Consider the following 12033-nt stretch of genomic DNA (forward strand, 5'->3'; position numbering starts at 1 on the left):
CCCCATCGGGAGGGAGAAGTTGTGATGGTCATAGAGACGCCGCGTTCGTACTTGCCGATGCTCAGTGGGGTCCAGCGAAGGGCGTCGAAGTGCTCCGAGTTCCCTTCGGAGCCAAAAATATTCATCTCCATACCAGGGCCAGCATCACCGCAGTCTTGGTTGCCGCATCTCTATCCATGTCCTCGCTTTCATGGACGGTGATCTGTGATGCTGTCACGGAGCCGCACGTCGCCGCCGTGGGTCATTAAAGCCTTCGGGGCTGATTTGATGATTAGGGATCCCTAGGGGATCCATGGAGGAGGAATCCCCTTACAATTCAATTTTGAATAGCAAGAGGATTTCTTCCCCTCGGGATCTCCGGTCACCAAATTAGCCCTCAGGGTTTTATTCCGGCGTGTGGACTGGGAGAAATGATAATCCGTGCTACCTCTGCGTGCAGGGGTGGACGCATGTATAGCTGAGTGGGGGCATTGTCTCCGGTCAATTTTCAACAACCATGTATGATGCTTATACCCATTTAATTAGCCCCCCACTCAAAGTCTGTTATCGGCCTCAATCTCGCTATTTGTCATTACTATTAGTTAGAAAAAAATGTTGGACTGAAAAATAAAGGCTAAAATAACATCTAGAAGCAATGAACATTCATTGGAAATAATACCTAAAAGAAGACAAAGCCTATTGTCTATATTGTTATGGTAAATATTTTGATCACTATGGTAATTGGCCCCCAGTCATTTTTTGTCTAGGTCCGCCACTGTCTGTGTGGACCTTGTCTGGAGGCAAAATTCAACCGAGCCGCTTGCAAATTGTCGCCGGGTTCTTCGTCGACGACTGAGCCGCCACCGACGTGGGTAGCATCGCTGCCACCCTAGAACCTAGGTTAGAATCTCCCATCGTTGTTTGCCTTGACGTCCACTTCGCGTAGAGATAGCTAGAGTAGGATATGGTGTCCTTGCGCCTCAGGCGACTGTTTGCCAACGAGAGCATCGCCGCGGTTGGGGTAGCGAGGCAGGGAGAAAAGTGGATCCGCGTGGGCCATTGATCCAGAATTGAACAACCACGATTAGATCATGCATACCCTTTATTGTTTCATTGAATCATAGCCGTCGATTCGGTCAGGGGTGGATAAGATTAAATGCTGAAGATACTGGTTCACCAAATCTAATCTGGGCCACTGATCCATGATCGGATGGCTCAGGTCGAGTCCATGTAAAGCAGCCATGTATTTTTCTTAAAAAGCCCCTAAACTCTTGAATAATGAACCCGTGGTCTCGACTGTTGAAAGAATCTAATATATGAGTCCCCAGACTTTGCAAATAAGTTCCTGGTGGTGTTTTTAGTATAAAATTTATATTAAAATCAACTTAAAACTTGTGAATTTCATATCGTTTATGTTTTATCTCTGTTTTAGCCCGTTCCAGTTGCATTAGCTTCGTAATAATATTGCTTACATGTTGATAACATTATTTTATCATAAAACTTGTTTTCAAAAATGAATAACTAATTTGTTTAATCTATGTACAATGGATTAACTTTTCTAAATCTAAGTTATGTAGTATTATAAATTGGTCCATATATAAATTGACTAGAAGATGATCTCTAACCAAGATATAATTTATATTAAAGTTGAATTAATTATTTAGAGTATATTCTCTCTTATGATGTATATTAATCAATTCATAATATAGTTTAATATTTAATCACATAGATCTTCCATAAACCATATATTTTTAACCGTAACTTCGATTTTAGTGGTTCTCGAACTACGATCTCGTAACGGCGCATAAAATATTCTTACACAGTATGTTACTATACTTTGGTGTAATGTTACCATATCCATTATTTGCTTGATTGTATGTATTGCTATGAGTAGTGTCGAGGTGACGAGCAATCTAAAGACTAACTTGGTGAAGCACCTAGATATCGCAAGTATAAGGCAAGTTGTGCCCTTGATCACTCTTCTTTACCTAATAATATTCCTGTAATCACCGTGACATGCTCAGGTTAATTTGATGGGACCTAATAGGTTACCTTAGTTTTGTTTACCCCGCACCTTGCAAACAAATGAACTATTGGGTAGACTTGTTATTGCTTTACCTGGTTTTGGGATTAATGTTATATCTGAATTATGATCATGTTTCATTAATACTATTGGTTTAGTTATTGTTCATGACAAGATTATTGTGTTAATTGGAACATGGAGAACCACCCGTGAAAACAGTGCTACCATAAGTGTGGAATGGGACGCCTGAAGCGTCCCAATCCTCTAGGACTCAAATGTGATACAATTACTAGTCTCAGGAGGCTAGTAAACACATTTATACATCAGATGGTTCCAAATCTGCTTAAACAAGACAAACCTATAAAGGTGGCGATCCACTTTAAGAGTTGGTCCACAACTCGGGATATATCATCAGAGTGGGGCTGAAGCAACCCAATATACGCAGCGAAGCAAATCAGCGGTCCAACTGCCACATGCTTGGTTGGCAATAGGCGTAACTCTTACCCGATCAGCGAACTCCTTCTCTAAAAACAACAAATAAGCAAGAGTGAGTACTTACGTACCCAGCAGCCCACCTTCACCTACGAAATAGGGAAATCAGATATAATGCATGGAGTATGTGGAGATCAGGATATTTTTGCAGAAAAAGCAATTTTTGATGCAAGGCTATTTTGTAAAACATTTTATCTTTTTTCAAAGCGCATCCTCTCCTAGAGGAGCAGGAAGTTTTTCAATATAGAACAAAATCTGCTAGGCTAAACCATCCAGGAATCTTGGTAGTTTCCCATCAGTTTCAATTTTCAAAAACAGATACTGGACTTCCCATCCACCATAGCTCATGGCTCAACTGCTGGACCTTTTAAAACCACATTTCAAAAGCATTTTTGGAAAACAAAACACTAATTGTCATACCAAGCCATAACTCATCCATATCCGTGGACGCAGACTATTCGAATAGGTTTTTGACTCTATGGAGAGGTGTACACTTTACCCACTAGTCCGGCTTTGCGATCTCATGGCCAATGAGACCCGAAACCGAAACTCTCTCTTCCCTTGCACAACTTTACCTTGGCGGTTATACCGAAATGACCAAGGCCACCTCCATGCCCAAACCAGGACAAAACATTCCCCTTCCTTGTATTCCTGGCGCTCCCTAGCCACCATAACCCTGGGTGCAGACCGTGCAAGTTCGGATCAAGCGACTGCACATACAGTCTTGAGTGGTTGTACTTGATAAGAGTACAGGCAGTGAAGAATGACAAACCAGTCCTTATATGAGAGGGACAATCCTTCATTCTCACACCTAACCCGGCTGAGCCATCACCTCAAGGCCCTTCCAAACTATGGAGTCACTGATCATCCCGCTCAAAGGTGATAAGGGTGATAACCCTTCATCATACACATTTTGTGAAACGTTTTCTTTTGGAAAACCCACACCTTTTCTCAAACATTTGTAAAAAAAATATCAAGGAGTATAAAGATGAATTGCAGCAAAGTTCTAAGGTTAGGTGGCCATATTAACATGTCTCTTAGCAGCAAAATAATATAATGCATAAAATAACAGGCTGAGGGTTGTGTTTGAAAAACATAGGTAATTTCTGCATCAAAAGGATCCAGTGAGCTTGTCGTTGCTTTAACAAATGAAAGGGTGAGAGCTCGCGAAACTGGCTTCTGGCTCCACTGTCTGGCGTAGACTTGCAGAACTAGCCTTCACGAGATGACACGAACGCTCCGATAACTATGCGGTATGAACAAGCAAAGATACAAACTAGCAAGTATATCAACTAATATTTAGTATAGTGGTCAGAATGGCGATATATGAATGGGTAGAGTCTTGAACAGAATCTGAGTCATGTGGTGTTGAGATATTACTGGTGGTGGAGTGGAGGTGCTTACCAGAAGGGTGGATTGGAGGCGAAGTGACACTAGACATGTAGCCGGAAGAGCGGGATAACTGAGTGGGTGGGGGTTTGCCTTGGCTGAGGGTGTGGAAATGGAGAGGGTACTAGGTGTATTTATAACTGGTTACATGTGGTTTAGTACGGTAGAGTTCACTGTTTGTGAGAATAGTGGCGAATGAATCGTTTGATTCAGTCCGAACACGGAAATTAGACAAAATATGGGGCAAGAGTATTTTTGGAGTTTTCTGTAATATGAACCATGCTCAAGGGATTACATGGTTGGATAGGGATATTTTGAGGAGGATTTTGGAGAGAATATAGACCACTATATTTTATTTGTTGAGATCAACTCGCAAACAAACATTTTGAAATGAAATTTAAAATTCATTTTGAATTTAGAGCAAGCTTCCAGGGCTTCCAAATGAAGCCAGTGACTGCTCAAGCTTTGTTCTAGTGCACGCAAGACCTTGAGGAATACTTGCAGACATACGTCCAAAGGTTCTTGTGGTTGAGAGCCCAAGCACCAACGGTGCCTAATGAAATCGTCATCGAGGCCATGATCAAGGGGCTCTGACCAAGACCCACAACACAATATTTTGCAAGGAAGCCACCATAGACCTTGGAGAAGCTTCTCCAGAAGATGGATGAATACATCCAAGCTGATAATGATTTCCGCCAAAGAAGGGAGGAAGCGTACATGTATTATGAGATGACCAGGGGCTTCGGAGGAAGACTTCACCCCAGGCATGTCAGAACGATCCACAATCCCAACACAAATGATGACAGGGCCAATCATACTCAGAGCAGCCAACACAGCTCACAGTCTTCGAGAATGCAACAAACTTCATATAGGCCACCAGCCCCGAGAGGCAGAGGGGGAGAAGCTTCAGAGGAAGGTATGGTAATCATCCCAGGAGACTGTTCTGCCTATTCTGTGGGGAAGATAAGGGACACACGACAAGGACGTGCCAAGTCACGATCCAAAAGTAGAAGGAAATTGTTGAAGCCGAAGCACGGTAGAACCAGCCAAAGCAGGTCTTGCATACCGCTTCATGTTATTCTCCAAATATCCCTGAGTACGTGTGCAATCAACAGCCTACGACGTCTGTTGCTTCGACAAGTCGCTCCCAAGCCTCCTGGGCTCAGTTACCACCACCACCACCACCACAAGCGCCTACCTTGATCCATAACCAATAGCCAGAAGGGCATCACCAGGCTCAGCAACAACACGACATTCGGGAGGAGTCCGAAGTCGCACAGTCAACAACACTGTGCCCAAGTCAAGGCACATCTACTGAGTATCTTAATCCAATGTATCTTTACCCTTTTTGCCTTTATATTTTTCTTGTCAAAAGACAACATAAGGAGGTTTAACCTTTAGCTTGATGTAATAAGTCTGTGGTTACACCATCGAGTGTAACGAAAAAGGATCACGAAACTCCAAAGTCGTTCCTAAGGGAATGCGGAGCTAAGTTACCACCTAAGTGAAAGGTGAAGAAGCTCCAAAGTCGTTCCTAAGGGGATGCAGAGCTTAAATGCCAGCTAAGTAAAAGGTGAAGAAGCTCCAAAGTCGTTCCTAAGGGGATGCAGAGCTTAGCTCCAAAGTCGTTCCTAAGGGAATGCAGAGCTGAAATACCACCTAAGAAAAAGGTGAAGAGACTCCAAAGTCGTTCCTAAGGGGATGTAGAGTCTTATCTTTTATGTTTCATGCGCCAACATCATTTACATCATGCCATCACATCATATTGCATCATGACATCGCATCATACATCATTTTGCATCAACAAAAGCAGTGAAAATGGGGATTTCTCCTTCAGCTTCGGCAAACATTTATGAAAGAGTATTAAAGATGCACGGTTCATGCTTGAAACTACTGCCATGTGAAGTTTATGCTTCCGACAGTACTATTCCCACGCAATGTCTGCACCAAGAATCAAACATCATACAGTAGCTTCGACAAAGAAGGGGGATTTCTTCCTGAAGCATGAAAAGAAGGGAAGGTGTTTTTTCGCCACAGGCTCAGAAACGGTATGTACAAAGGTTCCACACTTCATAAAGAAATATATTACATAAATATACATACAAATTGTTTACAAGTGTTTCTTACAAACTAGAAATCTTCTTCGAGGACATTAAACTAGCAGAGATATAAAGTTTTTAGTCTTCCCTAAGGACTTTATCGGTAGCTTCGTTCAGAAGTCTGTCGACATCTTCGTCAATAGCGTCATTAGCAATTTTAATAATGTCCAACGCCTCTTTGATGGATGGGTCAGCTCTAGGATTGTATGGCTTGGGAGGTGGAGAGAGCTCAGCTGCATTGAGGCACAAATATCTATTAGTGTGAAAGCTGAAAAACTTACAAAAATAAGTTAAAAAGTGCACATCTATAAGTCTAGCCCGCTCGGCAGCTTCTTCAGCTCTTTTTGCTTCTTCTGAAGCGTCATGAGATTCCTTCCCATTTCTTTTGATAGCTTCATCGGCGATTTCTCGTCCACCATTCAGCCATACTTCAGAATAAAATTTCCCACCTAGGGAAGGTGGGGAATTAGCTTTGGCTGAAGGGTTTCTAATATCATCAGCTGAGAAGGCGAAGTCTGGGTGAGCTACAGCCTTAGCATGATCGCAACCAGCCTTCTCCAAGATAGACATAGCCCCAAGGGCACTGGCAAAGGCAACAAAATCTCCTCGATCACTAAGAACTTCTTCGAAAGCTTCAACTTCGCCATTTATCCATTGAATGACTTCATCAGGATTTCCATGAACAAAATTCTGCTTGGAGGAATAGGATCCAACCTTACCAAAACTGTTCTTAAAATTCTTAGCACGTTCCATGGATATTTCATAACATTTTTCTTTGGCAACACGAAGTTCATCGACATTCTTTTGTGCTCTTGATCTTTCAATTTCACATATCTCATGCTTCACCACTTCAACTTCAAAGTTCTCAGTTGCTTCGGCAACCTTCCTCTTTAGTTCTTGTACTTCGACTTCATGAGCTTCGGCTTGAGCAGAAAGCCTGGCCTCGCAAGATTTCAATCTTTTCACTAAAGAGAGTAATATTTTATCCTTTTCAAGAGCTTCGTTTCTTAATGTAATAACCTCAGAACGAAGGTTTCCAAGAGCTATTCGGAAGCTCTCATCCTCTGCATCTTTCTGGGCCTTCAAAGCCTTGCTTAAAATCAAGCCCTAGAAAACGAAGAGTGAGCATGTAACGACGATAAGAAAAACCACAAAAAATAGAGTATCATAGCACAAATTGCAGAATGACAAATCAAAGTATACACACCTTCAGGCTATTGTAAGCAAGACTGTCTGCAAGTTGATCTTTCGACATTGCAGACATGCCAAGTTCAAGCTTCGGATATCTTATGTTGTCCATCATTTCCAGATAGACATTTATCTCTTTACTGTCTGGTAGACAGTAAAGGAAGTCATCTTCGTCATTTCCACTGTATACCAAGGACCCTCGAGGGTATTTCAGATCCTTGGCATAGTGTTGCACTTCGGCAATCTGCTCTTCTGATAATCTCTTTCCCGAAGCATGTCGAACAATATAGTCCAAATCACCCTGGGAAGGTGCTTCAGGAGCGGGCACCGAGGATTTCTCTGGAAGGCTCTCTTTCATAAGATTTTCTGGTGCAACTTCTGAAGGTCCCACCTCGGCATGAACAAAGGTATTAGCAGTAATCATCTCTGAGACATCTTCAGTTTTACTGCCAGAAGTTTCGGCAGAAGAAGGAGGCGGCGTTTCACAGATTCTAGAACAGCTTCCAAGACACTAGCCATCCTCCTCTTCCTTGGAGTTCCTTTGGTAGCTGGCAGCTTCGACATTGCTGTCACCTTCATCTTCGGCTGCTCTGGTACTCTTTCCGCTACCTTTTCTGGCTCTGGCTCTCTGGCCGGGTCTGCAATAGTTTCAACAGGCACAACAGGAACAGTCTATATGGCCAGGGGGTTGTCTCCACTCTTTCACTTAACTTTGGCACATCGGCCATCTCGATGCGCCTGGGTCTACATGTCAAAACCTTGATTTTCTTTGACTTCGACACACCAGTAGATGCTGAGGCAGCGGCTTTCCTTTTTCTCCCTTGTTTCTGGGCGGCATAGCAGTAGTCTGGGTAAACAAACCTAATAACATCAAACACTATATTTAACCTCTTCTTGCCCGAGCGCCAAAGGCAATCGTCATAGCTTCATCTTCTGCCTTCGAGTACACTCCAAACATCTCATCACCTGTGGCTTCTATAACATTTAACCAATCATCATTTGGCTCATCAAACTGGTTTCTGAACCGAAAGGTATACTTCAGATAAACCAGGCCACCCTAGCAAGAACCAGCGATGGCTTCCTTCGGCATTTCCCATTCGCTTACAAGAGGCCGTATTTTGTAAGCAATATGCTCTTGAACTAAGTCTCTTGTGCCAATATGCGTGCACACTATATTGAAAGCAGCCTAGCACGCTTGCACATCATTTCCAAGTGCAGTGGATGGCCTTCTAATGCCAAAGCGAGACCATACAGGACGTTGAATAATTCCCGTTATATGTTCCCTTTGACTTAGGTCATTCTTCACGTAAAACCATTCCTTCATCCAAGAACCCAGCCACTTCTTCCGAAACATGGGCACAGGGTAATTCACCTCAGATTGAGGCATGAAGCTATAACAACCAAAATTGTTATGATACTGCTCTTTCCCTGTTGCCTCCGTCTGATAGGACAACTCATGAATATTGCAGAAGCATCTTGCATCTGGCTCCAGTCCTTGGCTCCTCAGGGCCCATATCTTGTGGAGAGGAAAGCGAAGCCCAACTTTCATGAAGATCCTAAAGATTACCACTTCATCACCTTCTAGCAGGGGAACTATGTCTTCTCCTCCAGCCCTCACAATAGATACATCATGAAAGTATTTGCCTTTCATCGTTTCAATCTGTCACACCCGGATCTAAAGGATAAAGCCGGGTGCATCTCATATGTGCGCCAATGAAGAACATCACATATAATGACAAAGTGTATAGTGATAAATGTCACAACTAACATAAGTGTCATTATTACATAATGGAAGTCTTACAAAAATAAATGATAATAATAAAGCGAACTAAATTTTATTCTCTGGCGCCACAAAGCTGACTGGGAGACGCCACCTAGATCAACTCGTATGTTTCATTGTAGGGCGGCTCCTCTTCGACCACCTGCTCTTCACCTGTGGGGGGTTTATATATCGCAAGAGTGAGCTCACAAAAGATCATAGCACAACAAGTTGTGGGGAATAATGTGCATGAACTCACCAAAGGTGGGAGTTCATGTGAAGTGTAAGGCTAATCAACAAATAAGGGTTAAAGCTGAGCATTGCTTTTATAAGTTGGTCAAATTTTATTAGCAGTTACTAAATGTAAGTAAATACCAAACCAGAGTAATAGTAGATTAAAATAATAATAAATCCCAATGCAATGCAAATGACAAATTGAACTTAATTCCATAAATTAATCATGTGAGGGTCTGAGCCACTCATGACCGTGAGCACGGCTTATATACCAGTTTTACACTCTGCAGAGGTTGCGCATCTTTACGCAAAGTCATGTTACCCATCTACCAAGGGATCGCGACTCCCATACACCTCTACCAAGGAAGCGAGGCAGGGTAACACTATGCGACCTTTACAAAGTACCACTAGCTTCAGAAAACCCGCTACAGTTTCTAGGAAGCTCTAATGCAGGGATCCCTTTCCTGACCGCCATCGCAGCAAAATCAACCTAAGGACCTCCCTACACTGACCACTCCCTTACTACCCTTGCCCCTATCAGGTAAGGTAGTCCTCCACTAGCTTTCCTAATTAGTCAGCCAAGGGTGTCCCATACCACCCTTGTGGTAGCACTGTTTTCCCGGGTGGTCGCTCTATGTTCCATTTAATATAATGATCTTATCATGAACAGTAAATAACAAACTAATAATTAAAGTATGATCATGAATAATATGTATCTCCATACCCAAAACCACATAAAGCAATAGCAGGTACTACCCAAAAATTTAGTGGTAAACAAGGTATAAAGATAGCCAAACTAGGGTAACCTATTGTATCCCATCAAAATTATCCTATGCAGATCATTATGATTGATAAGAACATGATTTGGTAAAAACAAGTGATCAAGGGCACAACTTGACTTTAACGAGCTCTTCCTCAGCAGTCTCCACCTGCTGAACCCCAAGATCCTCTGTAGCTGGCTCGTCTACTTACAACAATACAAACAAACATGGTATAGCAAAGCTTAACATCACATCAAACATCAAAACATAATGCATGGCAATATTCTATGCGTCGTAATGAGATCGTAGGAACAAGAATAACTAAATTCAGAGTTACGATTATTAAGTTATGAATTTCTGAAGCTATTTAGTAACTAGAATAGAATAATTCAAGTGGATAATTTTAGTCCAAATTTCATGGCTAAACAGAGGCACTAGGTGATAGACAATATTAAAATAAAATTAATGGCACTGGAATGAATCAATTTGGAGCTAAAATGAGTTAACTATGAATTTCACAAGTTTCTAGAATTATTTTTGTATTAGAAATCAATTTCTATAATTAATTATCAACTTTCCCTGCTCTCTAGACTGCGCGCCAAATACCAAAGAACTCAGGGGTTATAGCGCAAAAGATTCCAAGACTCAACTATACCCAGGGATGGACCGCACGTTGAATTCCCAGAAGCGGAGGGGTTCTTAAGTAAAATGCTCAGCGCGAAGGGGTACCCTAGAATCTGGGCCGCCCGATCTAAACCCGACGCACCGGATTAGATCGCGCAGCATATAACGCATACCCTTTTCGACCGTCAGATCTAACATTCACGGATGAGGGCGATCCCGCCCCGACTCATCCTCCTTCGTCCGATACCGCGCCAACGTTCCAGATTTCCCCCAACGAACCGGTACGCTAATATCAGATCTAGACCGCTCAATTCCCAATCCGACGTCCAGGGTTCATCACACAAGGTGGTACACCTATGATCTAATCTGAGCCAGATAGCACAGATCCAACGGACAACGCTCATCTTTCTCCTCGGCCTCACCACGGCGAAATAACCTCCCAGAGCAGCGGCGCGGCTCGCCGGAGACACCCGCTCCCATCACGCCAATTCACCAATCCGCCCCCCGACCATCTATGCAAGTAGCCATGACTCTAGCGAATCTTGTGTAGGTTACATACCGGGTTTTATGGGGTAGAGGTCGTGGCTCCCGTTGAGTCGCGGACCAGCGGCACCGCTCAATTAGCAACGAGAAATTCGGGTCACACCGCACACTTCCTTCCCGGAGGTTCGCACACCCACGCGCCTCGGTCGAACCCCAAAACACACGCCGAGAGCTGGGTGATGGTGTGGCCGCAATTTCCATGGCAGCACGATCTCCTTCCCTGCGACAAGGTCAATTCCCCCCGGTCACGGCGATGTAATGCGATGGTGGCCTAGTTCTAGCCTCTGGTCGAAGGAGGACGCCAGCAACATACTTATAGAGTGCGGGGTGGACTTCTAGCTAGACATGGTGAGACGTGCGTGCACCCAGTGGACGCAGCCTTTAGTTACGGGGATGGGGGTGGCTCCTGCAGGTGTGGGACCCACGCGACCGTGACCCAGAGAGCTTCCATAGGCGACGCGATTGTGAGGATGGCGTGTGGGCCCGGAATGTCGGCGCTAAATAGGTAGTTGGGCTGTCGTGCGCGAGGAAGAAAAGAGTGGAAATGGGTCGGTCGGTGAGACACAGCCCAGTTAGATGCTTTTTCCCTATTTTCTCCCTCTATTCTTTTATTCTATTTTGTATTCGTTCTCATATTTTCAAATTTCAGTATTTGAATTTCAAATTCAAGTTGTGGACTCATCCTAGAGGTCAAGTGCACAATTAAGATGAACAATTACCAGTATGGAATGGTATGTTTATTTATATAATTTTCTTTGTATTGTATATAGTGTCTTCCTCTCTTTCATATTTTCTTTTCTCTCCTTTTCCCATTTTTTCGAATCCCAAGTTCAATTTAGGGTTTAATCCAAATCTCAATTCATCATTATATTTTTATTAAAATTATTGTTATTATTTATTTAAATGCACAAGCAAACAAAAACGCCAACATGATGCATAGCT

General features: G+C 43.1%; 1 long non-coding RNA gene across 1 annotated transcript; it reads right to left on the reverse strand.

Moving 5' to 3' along the window:
• Positions 1–8915: 8915 nt before the first annotated feature.
• On the reverse strand, positions 8916–11552 carry LOC103639586 (uncharacterized). Its single transcript, XR_559545.3, has 2 exons — positions 11108–11552; positions 8916–9103 (listed from the first exon to the last, which is right to left on the reverse strand). It is a non-coding gene; the product is annotated as an uncharacterized lncRNA (long non-coding RNA).
• Between the last annotated feature and the right edge of the window lie 481 nt (positions 11553–12033).

The sequence above is a fragment of the Zea mays genome, chromosome 1, assembly GCF_902167145.1.
Source record: "Zea mays cultivar B73 chromosome 1, Zm-B73-REFERENCE-NAM-5.0, whole genome shotgun sequence".
Classification (NCBI taxonomy): Eukaryota; Viridiplantae; Streptophyta; class Magnoliopsida; order Poales; family Poaceae; genus Zea; species Zea mays.